A 20,559-nucleotide genomic window follows, 5' to 3' on the forward strand; every position below is an offset into this window, starting at 1 on the left:
CTCTAAATGTTTTCCGTATTATTATCAAGATATTGCTAAGTTCTCCCAATATCAAGGAAAGTTTAAAGACTTGTAATATAAACAGTGGAGATAAGATAACGTCCGTATTACAGCATTTAATTATTATCAATATTACTCTACCTAGATATGATTAATTGTTGTTCTTTTAACTCTACAGTACCTACGTAATCGACGGCTCAATGTGTTTCCCTGTGTACATATATCGATTATTTGCATATCGTTAAATTGGTTTACTTGTAGGCTTCAAATTCCATCTCAAATAGAAAAGAAAGAAAGAAAGAAAATACATTTAATCCAACACACATAGATAAAAAACAATACAAATATAAACAATACAGAAATACAGAAAAAAAAACAACAATGCAATGTGTAACAAACAAAAAAAAACAGACAATGAAAATTACAAAAAAAATAAAAAAAGGATGTTTGTCGTGCATTTAAAGTAAAAAAACATAATGAGTGTGGTTGAATGGATCACGTGTGTTGGATAGGGATAGACCACTCAGGAAATCTGCGGCCTTAAAGCCGCAGCACTGATTTTCAGTGGCTCCCATATCGCAACTGACGTTTGCAGCGATAGAGGCTACAAAATTATAAGTCGCTTGATTTATAAACAATATTATACTTACATACATTTCAATATTTATATCCATTACACAAATATGAATAACAAATACTATATCAATTCTATGCAAATGTGCTATATACATATATAAAATGTGCGTACCTACTATATTATACATAAGCCACTCATATACTATTTACTCATATATATCCTATAATTATATAATACGATAAAAGTAAATAAACTGATAAAAATAATAAAATAACAGATGAAATAAAATAAATAAAATAATATTGCCTTATTTATATATATATATATATATATATAATTATATATTATTAAAGAGCAACTAAGGTTGGCTGATTTGTTGCTGTATTATAAATTTTTTGAATCCATTACGAAAGCTCGGCAAACTGCTTTTATTTCGCAATGGTGGAGGCAAATTGTTCCAACATTTAGTTGCTCGATATTTAAAGGCACCTCTGAATGCCATGGTGTTGTGTCGAGGCATAGCTAATCCAAATAAAGACGCCCTCGTTCTGTATACCGTGTCCGAATTTCCCAACCAGGATAATTTTTCGTAGAGGTACGAAGGTACATTAGACCGTATGACTGCAAACAGCAGAACGGCAAAATGCAGCCTTCGACGATTTTGCATGTTTAAAATCCTGGCCTTGTTCAGGTATGGCGTTATATGGGATCGGGGGGGCACATCCCAGCAAAAGCGGGCGCACGCATTTTGTACTCGTTGTATAGCTTTCTTTGAGCGCGCGAGTATTCGATCTCCATACAACGCGTCCCCATAGTTAAATTTGGACAACACTAAGGCATCACATAGTCGAATTCTGAGCTTGGTCGACAGATGGCTTCTGATATGGTAGAGAACTTTGAGCCGGTAGTAACAGTTAGAAATTGTTTGATTAATATGCTTTTCAAACCGCAGTGACTCGTCGAAGACGATGCCGAGATTGCGAACCTCTTTCACCCGCTCTATTGCCTCTCCATTAACGTATATTGGGGGAATCGATTGCTCAATAGTTTTGATGTGATGTTGAGTCCCCAGAACCATGAATTTAGTTTTAGAAGGGTTTAAAACCAAGGTATTTTCTTGAGACCATGTAGCTATGCGGGTGAGATCGGAATTTAGCTTTTCGATTGCTGTAAGCTTTTCCTGAGGCGTAAATGAAATATACAGCTGAATATCATCTGCGTAAAGATGGTATTTACAATGATGAATATTGTTAATTATATCAGCGGTGTATAGGATAAAAAGTAAAGGGCCCAATATCGTACCTTGAGGAATTCCTCTCTTAAGACCTACAGGTTGCGAATAGCAAGTCTTGCCATCATTGTCTTCCACAGCCACACTTTGACATCGCTTACTAAGATAACTCCTGAACCAACGAATAACTGGGTCATTTAAACCGTAGTAAATTAATTTGGCTAAAAGGAGTTCAATATTTATGGTGTCAAATGCTCTGGAATAGTCTAGCAAGACCAAAATGCTGCACTTACCATCATCTTGAGCTTCCAATATATTGTCCACTACATCGAGTAGAGCGGTTGTAGTGCTCCTACCCTTTCTAAAGCCTGATTGTCGATGTGGAAGAATGTTTTTAGATTCGAGGAAACCAGAAAGTTGGGAGTGAACAATTTTTTCGATTACCTTGGAAAAACAAGGTAAGATACTAATGGGGCGGAGATCTTTGATTCCCTGTGGATTAGGCACTTTTTTTAGCGGTCTGACTATAGCCTCCTGCCAAAGGTCCGGAAAAATACTAGTATCAAAAGACTTGTTTACCAAATGAGTCAGGGCTGGCACTATGAGCGACTGAGCAAGTTTAATCATCTCTAGGGATAATCCATCGACTCCAATGGCATTGGACTCAAGAGCTTTAAGGGCTTTAACAATGTCAGATTCACGAATAGGAGCGAAATTAAACACATTACGGCTAAAACGTTCCGTTTCATAGTAATTAATCAGGTATTGTGATATATTGTTGTTTCCTGGTATGTTCATGAAATGTGCATTAATTAGATCAGGATTATTTATGTGCGCAGGTAACGACATCTCTTTTTCCGGCTTAATATGTACTTGGTTCTTTATGTGTTTCCATAATATTTTTGGTTTATCGATGTTGCAGTTAACATATTTATTAAAATAGGCATCCTTTTCTCGCAGTATTGCGGACTTAACATATTTTTTCAGATCATTATAGTAAGGTTTGTACTGAGCATGTCTCTTCGCCTTAATCTGAGCTTCATTTCGGCGCGCCATCATAAGTTTTATATTATAGGTGATCCACGGATAATTCTTTTCCTTAATTTTTGTTGTCTTAAGTGGGGCATAATTGTCAAAAAGTACTATTAAAAAGTTTGTCATATATTTTACCATTTCATTAACATCGTCCAAATTAAATATAAAATCTAAATTTATCCTAGTCAGGCAATCATTAAATTCATCCAAGTCAATGTCTTTAATCGGTCTGTAGGTAACCCATCTCGAAGCAAATTTTTGCTTTCGAATATTCACGTCGCAAACAATAAAGGCGTGGTTACTAAGAGGTTCTACGTGATCTACTTGTATGTGCGAAATTGGAGCGTTAGTGCAAACTAAATCTATCAATGTTTCACTATCATTAACAAAATGAGTTGCCTCAGTAACGTGCTGGGTAAGATTCGCGGTCTGAATAAATTGTTTGAATTTATTAGAATTTATTGAATTTTGTTTTAAATTAATGTTAAAGTCTCCTAAGAGGACTATGTAATCGCACCACACAAATGTGCTCAGTGAGTCTGAAACTGCGTCTAAAAATATGTCGCAGTCCAACCATGGCGGGCGATAAGCAGTACCAATGGCGATAGACTTACCTCGTATTGTTAACTTAATCCACATTTGCTCTACTTGTGGGTGTGGAGGACATGATAGTATGCTAAAGGACAGTCCCCGCACTACATAAAAGCCTACCCCACCACCTCGATTACGAATACTGGGCGGGCGCGGAACATGTTTGAGGCGATAGCCGGGTATGCGAGGAGCACGTCCCTCTTCTCCCTCTCGTAGCCAGGTTTCGTTGAGAGCCAAAATGTCCACGGCGTGACGTTCCACCGCTGCAATCAACTCATCGTGTTTCGTTCCCAACGAACCCGGATTTAGCAAACCAATTTTTAAAAATTTGTTTCTGATCATTTGGCTTTAAAATAAAAAATTCTTCGTATATACATTACCCTAATATTTGAAACAATCATATAATAAAAAATAAACATATATAATAAATCTAGTAATTTTAAATAATATATTATGGGTATATTATAACAATTAATGAGACATATGACTTTAATTGAAATATAAATAATTGTTATAAGTATATATTGTATTAAAAGATCGAGCCACCCAACCACACATATAAATTCCACAAAGTAATATTTTTTAATAGAGGTATAATAATTATAACACAATACATTCAGAACGTAACAAGTATGATTTGCATAAAGCAGAACGGATACAATTGCAATTGAAATAAAATTATATAATATTAGGTGAACAACACAAAGTCTTACACCAATTTTATATATATTAAATAAAGGTTTCAAAGTAATAAATTTAACATCTGTAACATTAGCCCCTATGTCTTTATATGAACGATTCAAAGTTCTACGGTACGATATATTATTATACATTGTTTCAAAAAATCCAAGAAAAATGTGTAATGATTTTAGGTTTGAAAATATTATATATAATTTTATGTTCAAATAGTATGGATGTTTCATAATAATTTCCGATAGGATGTAGCATTCAACAATAATTGCTAAATGGTTCAACAACCAAAAACCTGACGCAGATCTGCTTCTGAGCGTATCAAATGAGAAGATGACTTAGCGTCACGTCTGGCAAAGATACGTCCACCGCGGGTCCACACAAAACGCCATTTTTTTGCATTCGCTTCCTCTCTTGCTAGATAAAATAGGTGACGATTTAATGACGTAAGGCGTTCGTTAACATAAAATCTGCGCGGCTGCTCCGGTATATCCATGCCTGACGTATCGGCCCCGCGCCGCACGCGCGCCGACTGCAGCAGCTGATCGCGCACAGTGCGGCGCACGAGACGCACCACAATAGGGCGCGGGCGCGCGCGCAAAGCGCTAGTGCCTGGCGGGCTGTCCATACTCGATGCACGGTCACGTTTCACGCCTACACGGTAAGCACACATCACATCCCGTTCTTCGAGTTTTACACCCAGCTTTTGCGCAAGTGTAACAACGGTGTGCATAGTGTTTTCACCAGTAAAATCGGGAACTCCCGAAATTTCCAGGTCATTTAAAAGATGCGCTTGCTCATTTTCATTAAGTTGTATTTTTAATTTTTCGTAAATAAAGGTGATTAAAACTACCGAATATGTTAAAACTTCTTCATGAAATACGTAATCCCATCAAAAACATCCTGTAAAAAACCCAAGTCTCGCAGCTCAGTCTTTCTACCGTCAAAAGTTGTGAGATCCATGTAATACCAAGTCGGTTAATCTATTTAGTGTCTACTTGAAGGACCTTCTGTCTTAAGTTATTACATAAGTTATTATCATGCCAATATTAAAAATATTTAACGTTTTAAACAAATAGATCGACTTGGACATCGCTTGATTTGATTATTAGTATGTATCACACTACACAGCACGACGGGCCAGCGACCAACAGGAACGAGAGTTTCAATCGCGTGAGGCGCGAGAGACTAAAGAATCTAATATAATATTGTAATATTCATTTTGTTTTCATGCGATGTCCAAGTCGATCTATTTGTTTAAAACGTTAAATATTTTTAATATTGGCATGATAATAACTTATGTAATAACTTAAGACAGAAGGTCCTTCAAGTAGACACTAAATAGATTAACCGACTTGGTATTACATGGATCTCACAACTTTTGACGGTAGAAAGACTGAGCTGCGAGACTTGGGTTTTTTACAGGATGTTTTTGATGGGATCTCACTTCTTTTTGTAGAGCCTTTCTTTTTGATACCATCTACTTCTAACGAATTTTGTTAAAGGTCTTATGATATTTTCTTATTTTTATATGTAGTCTTCCTCTTTTTATCAATCGAAATTATAAATGAAAATCGCAAACTTATAGGTTAGGTTTCGAGGCACATCCGAACAGCATGAGGGCGCTCGCACGTATGCGTGCGGCTGCCGCTCGCTCGAAGGCATTCACATTTCATTGTTCTGTCATTTTGGCGTATATTTTGCTTGTCAGTCATAGAGTAAAATAGAGGCCAGTCTGTCTGTAAGGAGGCTAGTCGCGCCAACAATTTATATATAACAGATTTAAATTATAATATATTGTTTTATTAGATTTTCGTACTTCAAGACATGTCCAATCATGTGTTTTTCATTACGTCGACCATTTTACAAGTAATAATGTTGTTCAGTTTCATGGGCTAAACACACCCTTACCCACCCTATACCCCCTCCCTTGCCTCATATGGTAGGTACCTATCTACACCTATTAAATTTATAACCACCACCAACCACCAACTGCATAAATAACTTTGTAATCCCATATATTTATATGGGATTACAAAGTTATTGATGCAGTTGGTGTATTTGGAAAACTGGACCGAAATTACAAAATATTTAAGTTTTCCCATGATTAAGACACTAAACTCTATATGTATTCCAAATATGAAGCTTCTAAGTCTGCTAGAAGTGCCTTGGACTTTTGATGATCGGTGAGTCAGTGAGTGACAAAATTTAGAAACTTTAACAAGTTGTCATTCTTAAACTACTGGTTCAAATTGACTGAAATTTTAAATATTCCGTGTTTATACAATGCCGGATTAGATACTGAAGATTCAGGTTTCTTGCTTTATCCACAACCGAATTATAGGGGGTCGAAAAAGGCCCGAATTGCTTCGAGAAAAGGATGGTACGGCCGTGCCGCTTTTTTTTGCTCGACTTGGCGGGGGCACTGCCGTGCCCCCAGATTTGACGGTAAAGAAACAATGTATCAAAACAATGTGAAGATCGAACGCGTAACTGACGATCTTAGTTTCTATCGTGGGTCATCAAAAAGCGCTTAGGTCGCCACAACACGGCTACATATAACATGTACAGAACAACCCGTCTCGCCGAGATAAATTATTGTGGAAAATAACCGAGTGCTGAATTTTTTTAATCTACTTTTACGTTATCTGCTAGTTTGATTCATTGCTCTGCTACTCGTAAATCTATCAGCATTACATCATGGAATATAAACAATCGTTCATTATTCACAACAATGAACACAGAGGATGCTCGCTATTACAGTTATTGAGGGATTTTATGCGCATTATCTAACTAGACATAAAATACATTAATGGCGTGAGATAACTTAGTTATTCACGTTCGCTCCCGTTTCGAACATCTTTTAACTCTACAAACTTTACGTCTCGGAATATTTTTATATAAGATTATGTCAGAGCTGTTTGTATTTAGGTATCAATAGCGAGAGTTTGTGTATGTAAAATTTTATACCTGAAAATTTTCCTAGTGCAGTTGGATTTGTCGCCCTTCAATAAACGGGACGCGCGCCAAAACTAACACCAATGAATTCTGATTTCATTATAGATTGCTGTTTTAAAGAATTTTCCTACTATCAACTCATTCATTCTATACGCCAATTCGCTATAATTATTAATGTAAAATATTTTTATCATTTGATTTACGACGTATCATGTATGTAATCTCGGTCATAATTGTTTACATTATTTTATTTATTTATACACGATAACCTTTAAAACTATTAATCGGCTTGTAACTTTTTTATTGGTATTTAAATCGGTTAAAGACATTTAAGAAACGTATCCACCAAAATTTTACATAAATTCAATCTTGATGTTACATAAATTAATATTATAACCTTGTAATTGTAACATTGTTTTATGTTTATTACCTCTGGCGCGCTCAAGGAAATGAGAAAATTTAAAAACAGTAAAATATAATGATTGCATGTATATATTATGTGTGTGTAGGTATCTATAAGTACTAATATTATAAAGCTGAAGAGTTTATTTGTTTGTTTGTACTAATCTCAGCTAATCTCAGGAAATACTGGTCTGATTTGAAAAATTCTTTCGGTGTAAGATAGCCCATTTATCGAGGAAGGCTATATATCATCACGCTAAGTCGACTAACATGAGCGGAGCAATGCGGGTGAAACCGCGGGGAACAGCTAGTGGGAAATAAAATTGAACGGCATTTAACATTTTACAGTTTAAGCATTCATAATTTTATCAATATACAAAGTCTATTAGAAAAACAACCTGCGAATATAATATTATTATGGTCAAAAGGGGGTCACACATACGAAATAATAAACATTGTCTTTTACTTTTAAACTAGCGACCCGCCCCGGCTTCGCACGGGTGCAATGCTGATACTAAATACACTACAGAAAAATTGTGAACGTTGTAGGTATAGGTATAAAAATATAGCGGCCCGCTCCGGCCTCCGGCATCGCACGGCCACGGGTATAAAATACATAGCCGGGCCGCGGGCGGCCGCAAACGCTACGTCCTGCAATTTTTAAATCTGTAATATCTTCGAAAATATTCACTTAAGGTGATGAATTAATTTTTCTAACATTTACGGCCCTTTTCAAACCTTCGTAATTTTTATATTATTAAAGTTGTCGTGATGAAAATTCTTGACAAGAAAGTTCAATAGTAACACAATACGTCTACCGTTTTAGAAACATGATTCCATGATATTTTCTCGATAGAAAAAAAATACAAAGTTCTCATTGTTATTTTTTTATAATCTCTGGCATCTTCAAAATAACAAACATAAAGTTACGACTTTTTGGATATTAACTATAAAATATACAACCTATACGTCTACCGATTTAGAATTTTGAAATATGCGATGGTTTTGAAATAAACAAGAAATACTTGAAATTAGCGCGCGACCAGCCAATATAGCGAGAGCCGCCCTGTACCTTCCTCCCCCGATCGCTGCACGAGTCATTCCCGCTACGGCCGTCACACGGGGAACTTGTGTCGCTCGCGCAATCGTAAAAAAGGGTGACAACACGATAAGACAAAATGAGACAAATGGGGACAATAAAGAAAATAAGAAGAAGAAACATAAAGGTTGGAGAAAAAAGAATGCTTACAATTGGAACAAATTAATGAAGAAGTTGGTTTTATTTTAAATTTGATGATAATTGTATTATAGACGATGTTTGATATGTACCCCTGTTTTAAGTACATAACGAATGTGTAAGATTTTTTTCATGTATAGCATAGATAATCTTTTCAGAAATCCGGAATCCAGAAGGAAAATAAACCCACTGATTGTTCACAATGTGAACCCACTCCTTCGTAAGTACCTTTATTCAGTCAAAAATGTATGTTATCAACGTTCTACTGGTTTTATCGCATGATTCCATTTTTAGCAAAAAGCAACAAAGTGCAAAGAAATAAAAAATCATGGTGAACTTAGTGGAAGTATGGCGGACGTGATATGGAACAGGAGCTCATTGGAGTAGTATTATATTTAAAAAAAAATACGAAAAAATTTCAAGAATTACATTTCTTAGTAGGTGGTAGATAAGTATGTTGTATAAAGAATTTGATGTTGATATTTATTTCATTTATACTTACTACACCTGTGCGGGAAATTGCTTAGTACTAAAACAGGTTTATATTCATATTTACATAGTAATGTGAGTTTTAATTTCGAAAAATTTTGTGTAAGTATATTAAATTGAGTTCCTGGGTGATCTGGAAACACAATTGGGCCCGGAAGATGGCGCTGCAGTCACTCCTCCTAATCACATGAACCGATTTGGATGAATATTTGTGTGCACATTTCATTGTTGTGGGATGATTGGTTGATTCGTTTTCACATTAGCTAATATTATGTATTTTTGTTGTTAGAAAGTAAACTTAATTTAATGTTTATAATACATTATTATTGGTATAAATAAGCCAGTGTTCGTCTCACATTGCTGTACCTGCCTACCTACCCTACCAGGGCCTAACTTTGTTCTGGCTATTTTATTTTGATTATTTGTAATGAATAATTACAATTATAATAGAGTGCAAAAAATAAATACATGCGTCAATATATTTTGTGTTTTTTTTTAAACAATTTTTCTATTTAAAAAAATATCATTCCGACCGCGGCTTTGCCCACTTGGAATTAGGTTATATCGTGAATCCTGTTTTATCCCACAGAAGTGTTCAGTTCGGATAAAAAGTATCCTATGTGTAAATCCAGGCAATTAGCTATATTTTATCAAAATTGGTAATGTAGTCTTGACGTGATTAAGTAACAACTAACAAAAAAATATACAAATTAACATCCAAAGTTTCGCATCAGTTTTACTGTATTAGTGATATCTTCCACTCTTGACTTTGACTGAGAAGAATTAGGGTTTATAACTTCTTTCAGAAATAGTACCTTTCATTTCTGGGCATGATGTAATATCTACGTCAGCATCAAATTCTATCTAAATCAATTCAGTAGTCCGCGTTATTGATTACCATTTCATTTTTTCAGAGTAACAATATTTTTTGTTATTTTAAAGATTATTTATAACCTGTATTATTTTGTAATAAAGTAAACATTACGAAATAATAATAATTATTAATAATGTCTAAGTGTAGTTGTTGGAAAGAAGATTATTTGTTTATAAGCAAGAAAATAAAACCAATAAATCAACAATTGAATAAATGTATAACAATATTATAACTGTATGACGACTCCATACATGTTTGTCCCGAGTCGGCCAGCGGCAGCGCGGCGAGTTTGCAAGAATGACTTCGCGCACACCCGCGTTCGCGATAGCGAGCTATTAGACTCCGCCCGCCAAGCAGTGGATTTTTTTTTGTGTATCGTCTTAAATCATACGGTGTAAAGGGCCATATAGATCTATATTAAATGAACAATGTATCCATGGTATTTAATTGGTTAAGGATTAATGCTGTATTGGTTAAAATCGCTTCGAAAATTAGCCATTATTTGTCGTAAAAAGTAAATGACAAAAAAAAGTTATTGTGGGTTATCCATAAGTATCCATAAGTAATGTAATTTTTTACGACATCACATTAGAAACCTCAAAAATAACAGTACTTCTCCACTACTTAATGGATCTTATTATCAGGGGCGTGCACAGAGTTTTTGGACAGGGTAGGCAGAAATATTGCAATGATAATAAGTCATAAAAACTAATATTTCATATTGCAGTACTTGATTATTATATTACAGTATTTGATTGGAGATACATAGTATTTCCGCAAAATAATGGAAAACATATCACGAACATAGGTCATATTATCTATAAAATAATTGTCAAAGTAGGTATGATATCCTAACTAGTATTCTATATTATGTAATTAATGATTAACTTTACCTTTGTGTATTACAAATTCCGGTATAGATCCATTTATAGATCGGCCTTTTTCCTATCACTCTCTGTTTGATAAAAGTTTATTCATAAAACAAAAATAAGAATTTTTCGTTAAATTAGGTATGCCTTATTATCTTACAAAATACACTGATGATATACATAATCTATTTAGTTACTCTCAAAACACTTCACTTGCAAATTGTCGTAGTAAACATTATTAATTTTCTGAAAAAACAAATTTAACCTCAAAGTAAACGTTTGTTATTTCCAAAACAAAACAAACGAATAATGATACTATTTGCAGAATATGGTCTTTACCGCTACAAAATTGTATACATTATCACACTTCTTAAATTGGTCGCATATTCAACTTCAGTTTCGACTTTCGATGTAGTTCCGAATTCGGTTCGTACCTAATTCGTATATCTTCGTAAAAAGACACTGCCTACCTTGTGTGTTTGTGTGCGTGGTTTTAATACATCAGTGTGCCGTGTTTATAGGCACGCACACATATAAAATATGCGTAGACACGCAGAGCACACATATAAAAACTTAGACACGGATAGTTTGTGTCTTTGCCGTCCCGTGACGTACTGGGTCCTGTGGCGGCGCTAGTGCAGCGCATGAATAGTGACTTGAGCCGAGCCGGTGTTATAGAAATTAGATAATAATGCTACCAAAATACCGATATATGGATCTAAAATATATTTGAAATATATTTTTATTTCATAACTACATTGCGCAATTAATAAAATTTAATGACGCTGTGAATTTCATTTATGCATTTTAAATATTGATCAGAGTTTGGTAAATGGTAGGGTAGGCAGTGTCTTTATGTCTTTATGGAATGCACGCCACTGCTTATTATACATATAAACCTTCCTCTTGAATCACTCTATCTATTAAAAAAAACCGCATCAAAATCCGTTGCGTAGTTTCAAAGATTTAAGCGTACAAAGGGACATAGGGACATAGGGACATAGGGACAGGGAAAGCGACTTTGTTTTATACTATGTAGTGATGATGTCAATTTGCTCAGTTTTATAATGGTTTTATTTATTTATGTGTGTATTTTAAACATAGATATCGATTTGTATTCTAAAAACAGCATTCCTGAATATTAGAATCAATCAGTAAGTTTTGTCGATTTCTTTGAATATAATCTTGATTATATTCAGAGGTAAGGTTTCTATGACAATGAGAGATGAAAATCTGAACCAAATATAATTATTGCCTATTGATATCGCCGACCTAAATTGAATCTAAATGGAATCTTCATGGAATTTTTCAATATTAAATCATCAATTTGGGATTTACCTTGTGATTTTCTTTCAGAATAAAGTCCTTTATGAAATGTCTTCTTATTTTCTATTTTCGAATTGTCTTCTGCTGCGATTCTATTCGTTTCTACAGTATATTTTTAATGAAGTTATTTATGCATTAGCCATACACATTTCACAAACAAAATGTATAAAGTACCTATTCATTTCTATAATTAAACTAGATTCGTGTATTTATATCTCACTACATCAGGTAGCAAGTTAAGAGTAACTCAATTACACGAGGAAGGTTTTCTGTAGAAGCGTATCTTTAGCAAACTAAATTTATAGTTGACTAATACGCACGATAAACGGTATATCGTAGTGGTTAGTTGGAATATTTTAGAATATTCCATAATATAACTTACGGGTCTAATGAAAGCTGAATGCTTACAATTTGCGGACTATTAATACTGTTTGATTTCTCGTCAATGACTGTCAACTCTTAGATAAACTATGAACGTATTTTGATGATCTTTCAATAATACCTATTATGTGTACAACTACTATATTTATGTACTTACTAGGTAATTTAATATATTGCAGTTTATATTTTAACAAAACTATGTATTCCTTTAAAGTTTTCAAATTGTATAAAGTAAATTATTTCGTTGTTTAAATTGTAACGCATTTTGCATAGCATAAATTGTTTATCAATTCTTTTCATTTATAATAAAGGTCGTCAACTTCCATACATTTAAAAGCAATACTTTTTATTCCATTTTCGGAAAGAGCAGGTGACCTTTTATATTTTTTTAATATTATCGGTATTTATTTGTTTATAAATCGACAAAAAAAGCGTAAATAATTTTCTAATGACGAAAGGAGTGTAGAATTTGAGAACGCACGTCATTGTTTGAGGATGAAAAAAGTATTTAAAACATTTATGAATATGTAAACAATTCGAAATCGACATTTCTTTCGTGACTACGTTTACGTCTTACGTCTTCATTTTTAAACATTCGTTATTGACGGTTAACTTAAATTATTGATAACTTAAAACAGCTTTAGAGGTTATTTACTTCTTTTCTAAGTTTTATGTTTCTTTTACATTTTAACGTATTATATTCATACACATAGGTATTAGAAACTACAACTTGTATGCTAAACACGAGTTCACTTTTTATGTAAAAAAACCTTTAATTATAAACTCTTTATTCTATTGTTTTTATTGCTTGTAATTGTGCACAAGCAATAAAAACATAGCTACCAAATTAAGGGAAAAAATATTTTATTAAAATACTTTGTATTCCGTCTTTTTATTACTCCATTGAAGCCTAAGAATTGAATAAATTGAGAACTTGTTTACTAATCTATACTAATATTATAAAGCTGAAGAGTTTGTTTGTTTGTTTGTTTGAACGTGCTAATCTCGGGAACTACTGGTCCATTTTGAAAAATTATTTCTGTGTTAGATAGCTCATTTATCGAGGAAGGCTAATAGGCTATATATAATATTATCATCACGCTACGACCAACAGGAGCCACGGGGGTGAAACCGCGCGGAGCAGCTAGTTATAATAATAAATATTGAAATTATGGATCTCAGTAATTTGATGAAAAATCAATGTTGATTTGATTGATTGTCTGATTGATCTAACGTAAGATAGAAATCTAAGAATACCCTTTAAGACTCAAGTAAGTAGGTAACCTACTTTTTAATATTTTTTCTTATACTTTTTCAAAGTATTCCGTAACATTTTGCTTGAAATTGAGTTTAATTTGTAATAAGATTTGTGCTATTCATTTTCTCCAATGTAATTATGACCCCGGGCCGAGAGCGAAAAAAATAATTATCTTAGTTGTCGCTTCTCAAGACAGTTCTGTGATTGGAATAATCTATGACCTCCTCTGCGGTGCCATCGTTATTATCAATAGGGAATTCATTTAATTCAAATCCCAAGTGTCATAGTATAAGGAATTTGAAGAAATAAAGAATATTTAACGTTACAGATGCGTCAAAATACCTAATATCAAATATAATTTGAATAAAGTAAATCAATGAAGAATTATTTACATAATCTTTTGTGTATAATAATCATTTATCCAAATTTATTTGGATATAGTTAATTTGAAATTTAAATGTCCTTTTTTGCATATTTTATGCACATCTTTTATAACATAATTTAATAAGCATTAAGTACAAGAATTATGCAAATTGAAAGAATGCACTTTGACATTTATTTAAGGCATAGACAAAGTCTAGATATTTTATTAATACTTATAGAAGAATTTATTTTATAAATTCGATCTATGAATACGTCGATTGCCTATGCTATGCTTAGTCAGAATTTTATTGTGGTTGGGCTAAGTGTAGGTGAAGTTTTACCTCAAACTTTTTTAAAATTTAAATACAATTTATTTTAACTATATTATATTTTACATATAATATTTATTGATCAATGACACGGAACAACACATAGGAAATAATAAGAAAGGTATGTACGTTGTATATGTTAATTAATAACAAACATAAGACACGTTTACAATAATATACCAATTACCTATGGGCTATGACCTAGTCACTTGTGTATCCCTTGTGCATTCTAAATTCTAATATATTTAAGACGTATAAGTTCTAAATTCTAATATAACTCACATAAAAAGGTATCATTTGACATACATGATCTCGAAATATTCCATTTTAAGCATCGAAAATAATTATTATGTATCTAATGTAAAAGTAAATAAGCTTCGTACGACGTAGCTGTAAGAATATAGTTGCCATGACAACGGAGAAGGGCCCATTTGTCCCATTTTATCAGCTGCGTAAGTGACCGCCCTTGGCCGTGATTATCCTTTTGATAAACGGATGATTTTTTTTCTGTAGCATTGAATTTCGACATTGGCCTAGTTATAAATTAAATATACTTTCTTTTTAGTAAGTCGTAAAATACAAGTTTTTAAAACTGTGTTTATGGTGTAGTTAGTAGGCGTTTGTTGAATTAGTTCACTGTTTGCTAGGTTAAATATCTACCTAGGGTTTTTACTTTTTACATAGAAATAGAGATTTTCTAGTAGGTAGGTATCATAATATATTTTCACAAGATGCAGTGCATATATGATATATTATTATGTTTTGAAAGAATGATCTTGAACAACAGTCTTTGACCTATCTCGAGATTTTGTAATCATACTTAAGAATATTTTTATTACATTATAATAAAACGTGCATTTACTTATCTACAAAATGATAACAGTACATTAACCGAATTACGCTTTTAAAAAGCTATCTTGTTTAAGTGAATATTTCTCAGACAATATATTATTATCTACGTGTAACGTGTTACCTTTTTTGTAAATATAATCAAAGCGTGACATTAAAAAACCTTTTAAATTAATAATATTTAATTTCTAAGTAAGTACTTACTATAGATAGGTAGTTAATATCATATTAATTATTAGAGAGACATTAAAACAGTTTATCGCAAAGGTATTATTTTAATTGAAGTTAATGTATGGGATACAGACAGTTCATTCATACAAAAAGCTGTGTTATCGGGTGACCACATTGACCCCAGTTAGGGTTGCCAAGTCATTATACTTATCTGGGACAGTTGAACTCTAACTAGCTCTATCGAAATTAAAAACAAAATTTTCTAACAAAAAGGAAAACATGTTGACTCAGAAAGTGATTTTAACTAATAGCAATCGTTCGTATGCAAAACCTTTACCTTTTTAGATTATTAAATAAAAAAGAATAGTTGTACTCTAACTAGCTCTATCGAAAATTAAAACAAAATTTTCTAACAAAAAGGAAAACATGTTAACTCAGAAAGTGATTTTAACTAATAGCAATCGTTCGTATGCAAAACCTTTACCTTTTTAGATTATTAAATAAAAAAGAATAGTTGTACTCTAACTAGCTCAGAGCTCTATCGAAATTTAAAATAAAATTTTCTAACAAAAAGGAAGACATGTTGACTCAGAATGTTCAATTTTCAGTACTCATGTGTTATGTATGTGAAATAATACGTCATATGTTTAATATTATATTTTTAGTAAGAAAAACCACGCTTACATAATTAATTAATTAAATTCTCATTTTTAAACATTATTTTTTATCTCTAGTCTACGCAAATACGGAATATCTACTCTACTACAGCTACTCTATTACAATAAAAAAGATTCTTTTGTAATTTCTCTTTAGGTAAGTAGGTAGTAGGTACTATAATAAAAATTTATTCTGACGTTAAAATTAATATCATCCCGTTTAACCATGACATACAAATTAAAATATAAGATAAAAGCACATGGCCGTGTATCAAAAGTATTAAAAGCATAAATTTTGTTGAATAAGTAATAAATTTCCTTAAATAGTTTTATTAACCTGTGTACATAAACTGTGGGGCAGATTCCTTTACAATTAATGGACTTCTGTATCAGAGGTAGCTATACCTACATAGTTTAAGGAAATCGTTAACATCAATCGATATTAATCCAAAAAGATTTTATTACGTGTTTGAAATACAAGTATAATTTCCAATTTTATTAATTAGGTTATCTTACGACTTACGCACACAAACACAAAACTGCATGACCGCGACAACACAAACACACACATACACGTGTTGTTTACAAGTTTGTGGTTGTGTTTGGAGATAATGAAAAACCGCGAAATATGTACCTACTAGGTAGGTACGCGCCACATGATCTGTTTTAGATGTACCTACTAATTAATTCAGAAAAAAGAATATTAGCCTATATCAGTTTACTGTACGTCAAGACTGCGTAAGCGCATGTTTCAACAGAATAATAAAAATAAAGCATAGTTTATGAATCATGATGTTTTTATTACGCTTATTTTTCTACATTAGTCACGTGCCAGAGAAAAATGTAGAGAAAAGGAAAGTAATGAAGATTATAACATGGGAATTATTTTTGATAGGCTTATCTACTGCTTATTTATTTATTTATTAGTAAGTATTTATTTATACTTTTTCGCTTATATATTTATATCCTTAAAAGAAAGTATTGTGATAATATTATGAAAGAATAAACGGCACTATCCCTAATATGTTGACGATAGCTGTGTAACTCGGACGGCACCTAAAATCAATTTCGTTGTGTTTACTGAGGACCCTACATCCTTTCCAACTTAAGTCTTGTTTGCTGACGATTGTTTACCAATTTATTCAACCAGCTTCAGTTTGTACATTTATCGACTTCTGTGCTGAGAATAAGAAAAGTCTACGATCAAGAAAGTTCAAATAGAGAAATGTAAATCATGATTAATGCTGTATAAATCAAAATAAATTTATTCATCTTTAAAGACATTGTTCAATTAATTACTTGTCAGCGTTTAAATTAACATTATAATTAATTATTTCTAGACCTGAAACTGTCAGACAGTGAGTAAAAAATGAGAACGATGAAGCGGCCCATTATAAACAAAGTGTACTTTCGAAACCAACCGCGGAACACCATTTATAATACAATGCGTATGACGGTATGTGGCTTACGTACACTATAACGTGTACAATAGAACAAAACATTGTTCTTACAGCCATACAAGTACATTTCATATGTACGTATACGTACAGTGCATATACGCAACTCTTCGCTCATGTACCATCGATGTATGCATCGGTCAACGCTACAAAGTGGCTGGCTATACGTAGAAATTTGATCGTATTTTACAGACGTATGTCGCAGTTTTGCTATAGGCGATCAACAGGTTGAATGCAAACTTGTACGTTACACTATAAATGAGTTGGAAAAGCGACCGGAGTCGTACTTACAGATAACGTGTCACGAATTCCACAGATGATAGTAACAAAACAAATGTTATCCGTCAACAAAAACACATGAGGCGCTGCACAATGCGGCCGTTAACCCGACAGTCGGCCTGCGTTTCGAAAACTTAGCAGCGCACCGTTTGGTGAATATTCAAAAATAGACCGACGGACTCTGAAACACGCGCGATATTGCATGTAGAATCGCTCGCTACACTGCACACGCGACTCGACTCCGACACTAGGGTAGCAACAGGCGGGCGGATGCCGAATCTCCTCGAAAAATGAGTTAAAAAGTTTCCAGTATACAAAGTTGGGATCGCGAGAGGGCTCAACGCGTCGGAGAGCGCGGCAGCCCCGCGACGCTCGGAAATCGACTGGCGCCTCGAGTCGCTCCGGCCTCCGCACCTCCGACCTCGCGTCACCGACACCCACACCGCCAAACGCACGCACACACGCGCGGCTGCGATATCTCCGACCGCACTACACACACTCACGCCCTGATAAACAGCATAAAACACAACATGCAATTGCATTTATAAACATGTATCCCTCTTCCCTGGCTTCACAGCTGTGTTCGACGCGGCGACAGCAGCTGTTATCGAGCGCAGCTTCTATTGTAATAAATCTTGCGATAAGTTTTTCCTGTGTATGTTGATGAGCTAAGGTGACTCTGACCCTCGATACTCATCTATACAACACGTGCGCATTCATTCGCATGAATTAGAGCGTGATAAATTTAAAAATCCACACTACAAACATGTTATTTATGCCAGGCTTAGTTTAGGGCGAAGTCGCATCTATCACTTTTATCCTTTTATCATTTGACCTTTCCTGTAGTACAAATACGAATTAATTGATGTTCAGAGTCGCTATATATTTAAAAACTCTATAAAATTGCCTAAATGTCATAAAATATTGATGAAAACAAATATACCCGAATACGGCTCATTGTATGCGACACCACACATTGGCAAACCATAAAGCAGCCCTTGCGTTTAGTTTTCTAAGAAACCACTAAGAAGCTCTACATATTATACCTATTATAGAGTTCCCTTTCATTTATGGCATTACATTTTCCTGGAAATACTTACTGGGCATAACTGCCCTCTCTATAGATTTGTTTAAAACAAATTTAACTTATCTAATTTCATTTCTAAAATACATATTAACTGTATGTAGGTACGCAGAATTAATTGGTAACATTAACTTTACTAACAACCTAGCTATTGCCTATATATATAACAATGATAAGTTATCTTTAACCTGATCATCTCCCGATTTTCTTCTAAATTTTTGAAATACGAAAATACCACCGTTACATCAAGAACGCATTTATGGTTTATTTAATTTAAATTCCTTTACAAACTGTTTCACAACAATCATATAAATATTTAAGCTATTTTACCTAAAAGGCATCCCACCAAAAACATTTTCATGTAAAATGTTGCCAAGACGAGCCCATATGACTCGCACTATCAAAAAGTTATCAGATCTCATGTAGAACCAAGCTTCTAACACTACACGCCCTAACTCTACAAGGCCTAACTTCACAAACTCTACACCTTAGTCAAAATATGTGGCTTGGCCGTTTCGCAACATTCACATCGGCGTAAGGTGAAAAATTACACTGTTCATTACTTTTGTGTTATACAATAGTTCTTGTAGTTGCCATATCTTAAATAAATTATTACCATACTAAAACTTAAAAGTCTATAAAAACTAAAAAATATTACCAACTTACCATTTAGAGTTTAGATGTAGATATAAAGGCCATAAACATTTTACTTTGAATAAAATACGCGCTCAGGGAAATAAATTAATAAGACGTATGATTTTTTTCTTCAATTAAAATAAACATGTGTTCAAATATAAAAGTAGGTACCTATACAAAAACTGTGAATTTTGATGTTAGTTTTATGAGCGTATATATGCCGAGCACACGTGTCAGAAGTGAAACTTCTTTGGCAAGATTCAAAGATACCAAAATCGTCGCCTTACTCCATGACGTGACGGCATTGCCATGGCGCGACCTTGAAATTTTATTCTCGACGCGCCTAAAGAAGTTTAACTTCAAAACAATTGGAAAGAAAATCATTATAAGTCGAAGTTTACCGAATGCTAATGCAGGTTATTAAAAAAGACAAGTACTTACATACTTTTAATAAAATTAAATTTCTCGAACAAAATGTATTAGATATTAATTATCTTATTTTAAATAGATTTTAGAAGAATCACTGATGAAAAAAAAAAATAACAAATTCGCCAAAAAAACTCAGATCATCAATGATTTCTTAAAAATTATTTACTAAAAGTACTCACTTGAATGGTATCCATCTAATTTTCTTACTGCATGGAAATTACCTGAAATAAAAAATACTACCAAACATTTATATGATACAAAATAAAAGTTTCAAAATGTATAAATAACTAAAAGAAAAAAAAATGTGTGCGTGTACTAGAGTACACACGTAAGAAGTGAAACTTCTTTATGACCTTATTTTTCAAAAAATAATTTACTATCTACAGTA

At 33.3% G+C, this 20,559-nt stretch overlaps 2 protein-coding genes and 1 long non-coding RNA gene across 8 annotated transcripts in view; 2 read left to right on the forward strand and 1 right to left on the reverse strand.

The window, feature by feature from the left end:
• Window positions 1–20,559, forward strand: part of LOC149901268 (glutathione S-transferase 2-like) — a 279,112-nt gene that overhangs the window by 113,504 nt on the left and 145,049 nt on the right. The window lies entirely within an intron of this gene.
• Pde11 (Phosphodiesterase 11) overlaps window positions 1–20,559 on the reverse strand; it is a 193,616-nt gene that overhangs the window by 94,512 nt on the left and 78,545 nt on the right. For 3 of the 6 annotated variants that reach the window (XM_090111836.1, XM_090111835.1, XM_090111834.1), the window contains exon 1: window positions 18,035–18,404. The exons of 1 other annotated variant lie outside the window; for it this stretch is intronic. The gene's annotated coding sequence lies outside the window, so the exon portion shown is untranslated. Of the gene's footprint in view, window positions 1–18,034; window positions 18,405–20,350; window positions 20,408–20,559 lie in introns of those variants that run through there. 2 more of the 6 variants (XM_090111837.1, XM_090111839.1) reach the window with 2 other exon arrangements.
• Window positions 8,187–10,454, forward strand: LOC149901271 (uncharacterized). The gene is made up of 3 exons (XR_016457686.1): window positions 8,187–8,756; window positions 8,880–8,941; window positions 9,016–10,454. It is a non-coding gene; the product is annotated as an uncharacterized LOC149901271 (long non-coding RNA).

Source organism: Colias eurytheme, chromosome 17, assembly GCF_061535395.1.
Source record: "Colias eurytheme isolate Ceu_HAF_F1 chromosome 17, ilColEury1 Martin Lab GWU primary, whole genome shotgun sequence".
In the NCBI taxonomy this organism is placed as follows: domain Eukaryota; kingdom Metazoa; phylum Arthropoda; class Insecta; order Lepidoptera; family Pieridae; genus Colias; species Colias eurytheme.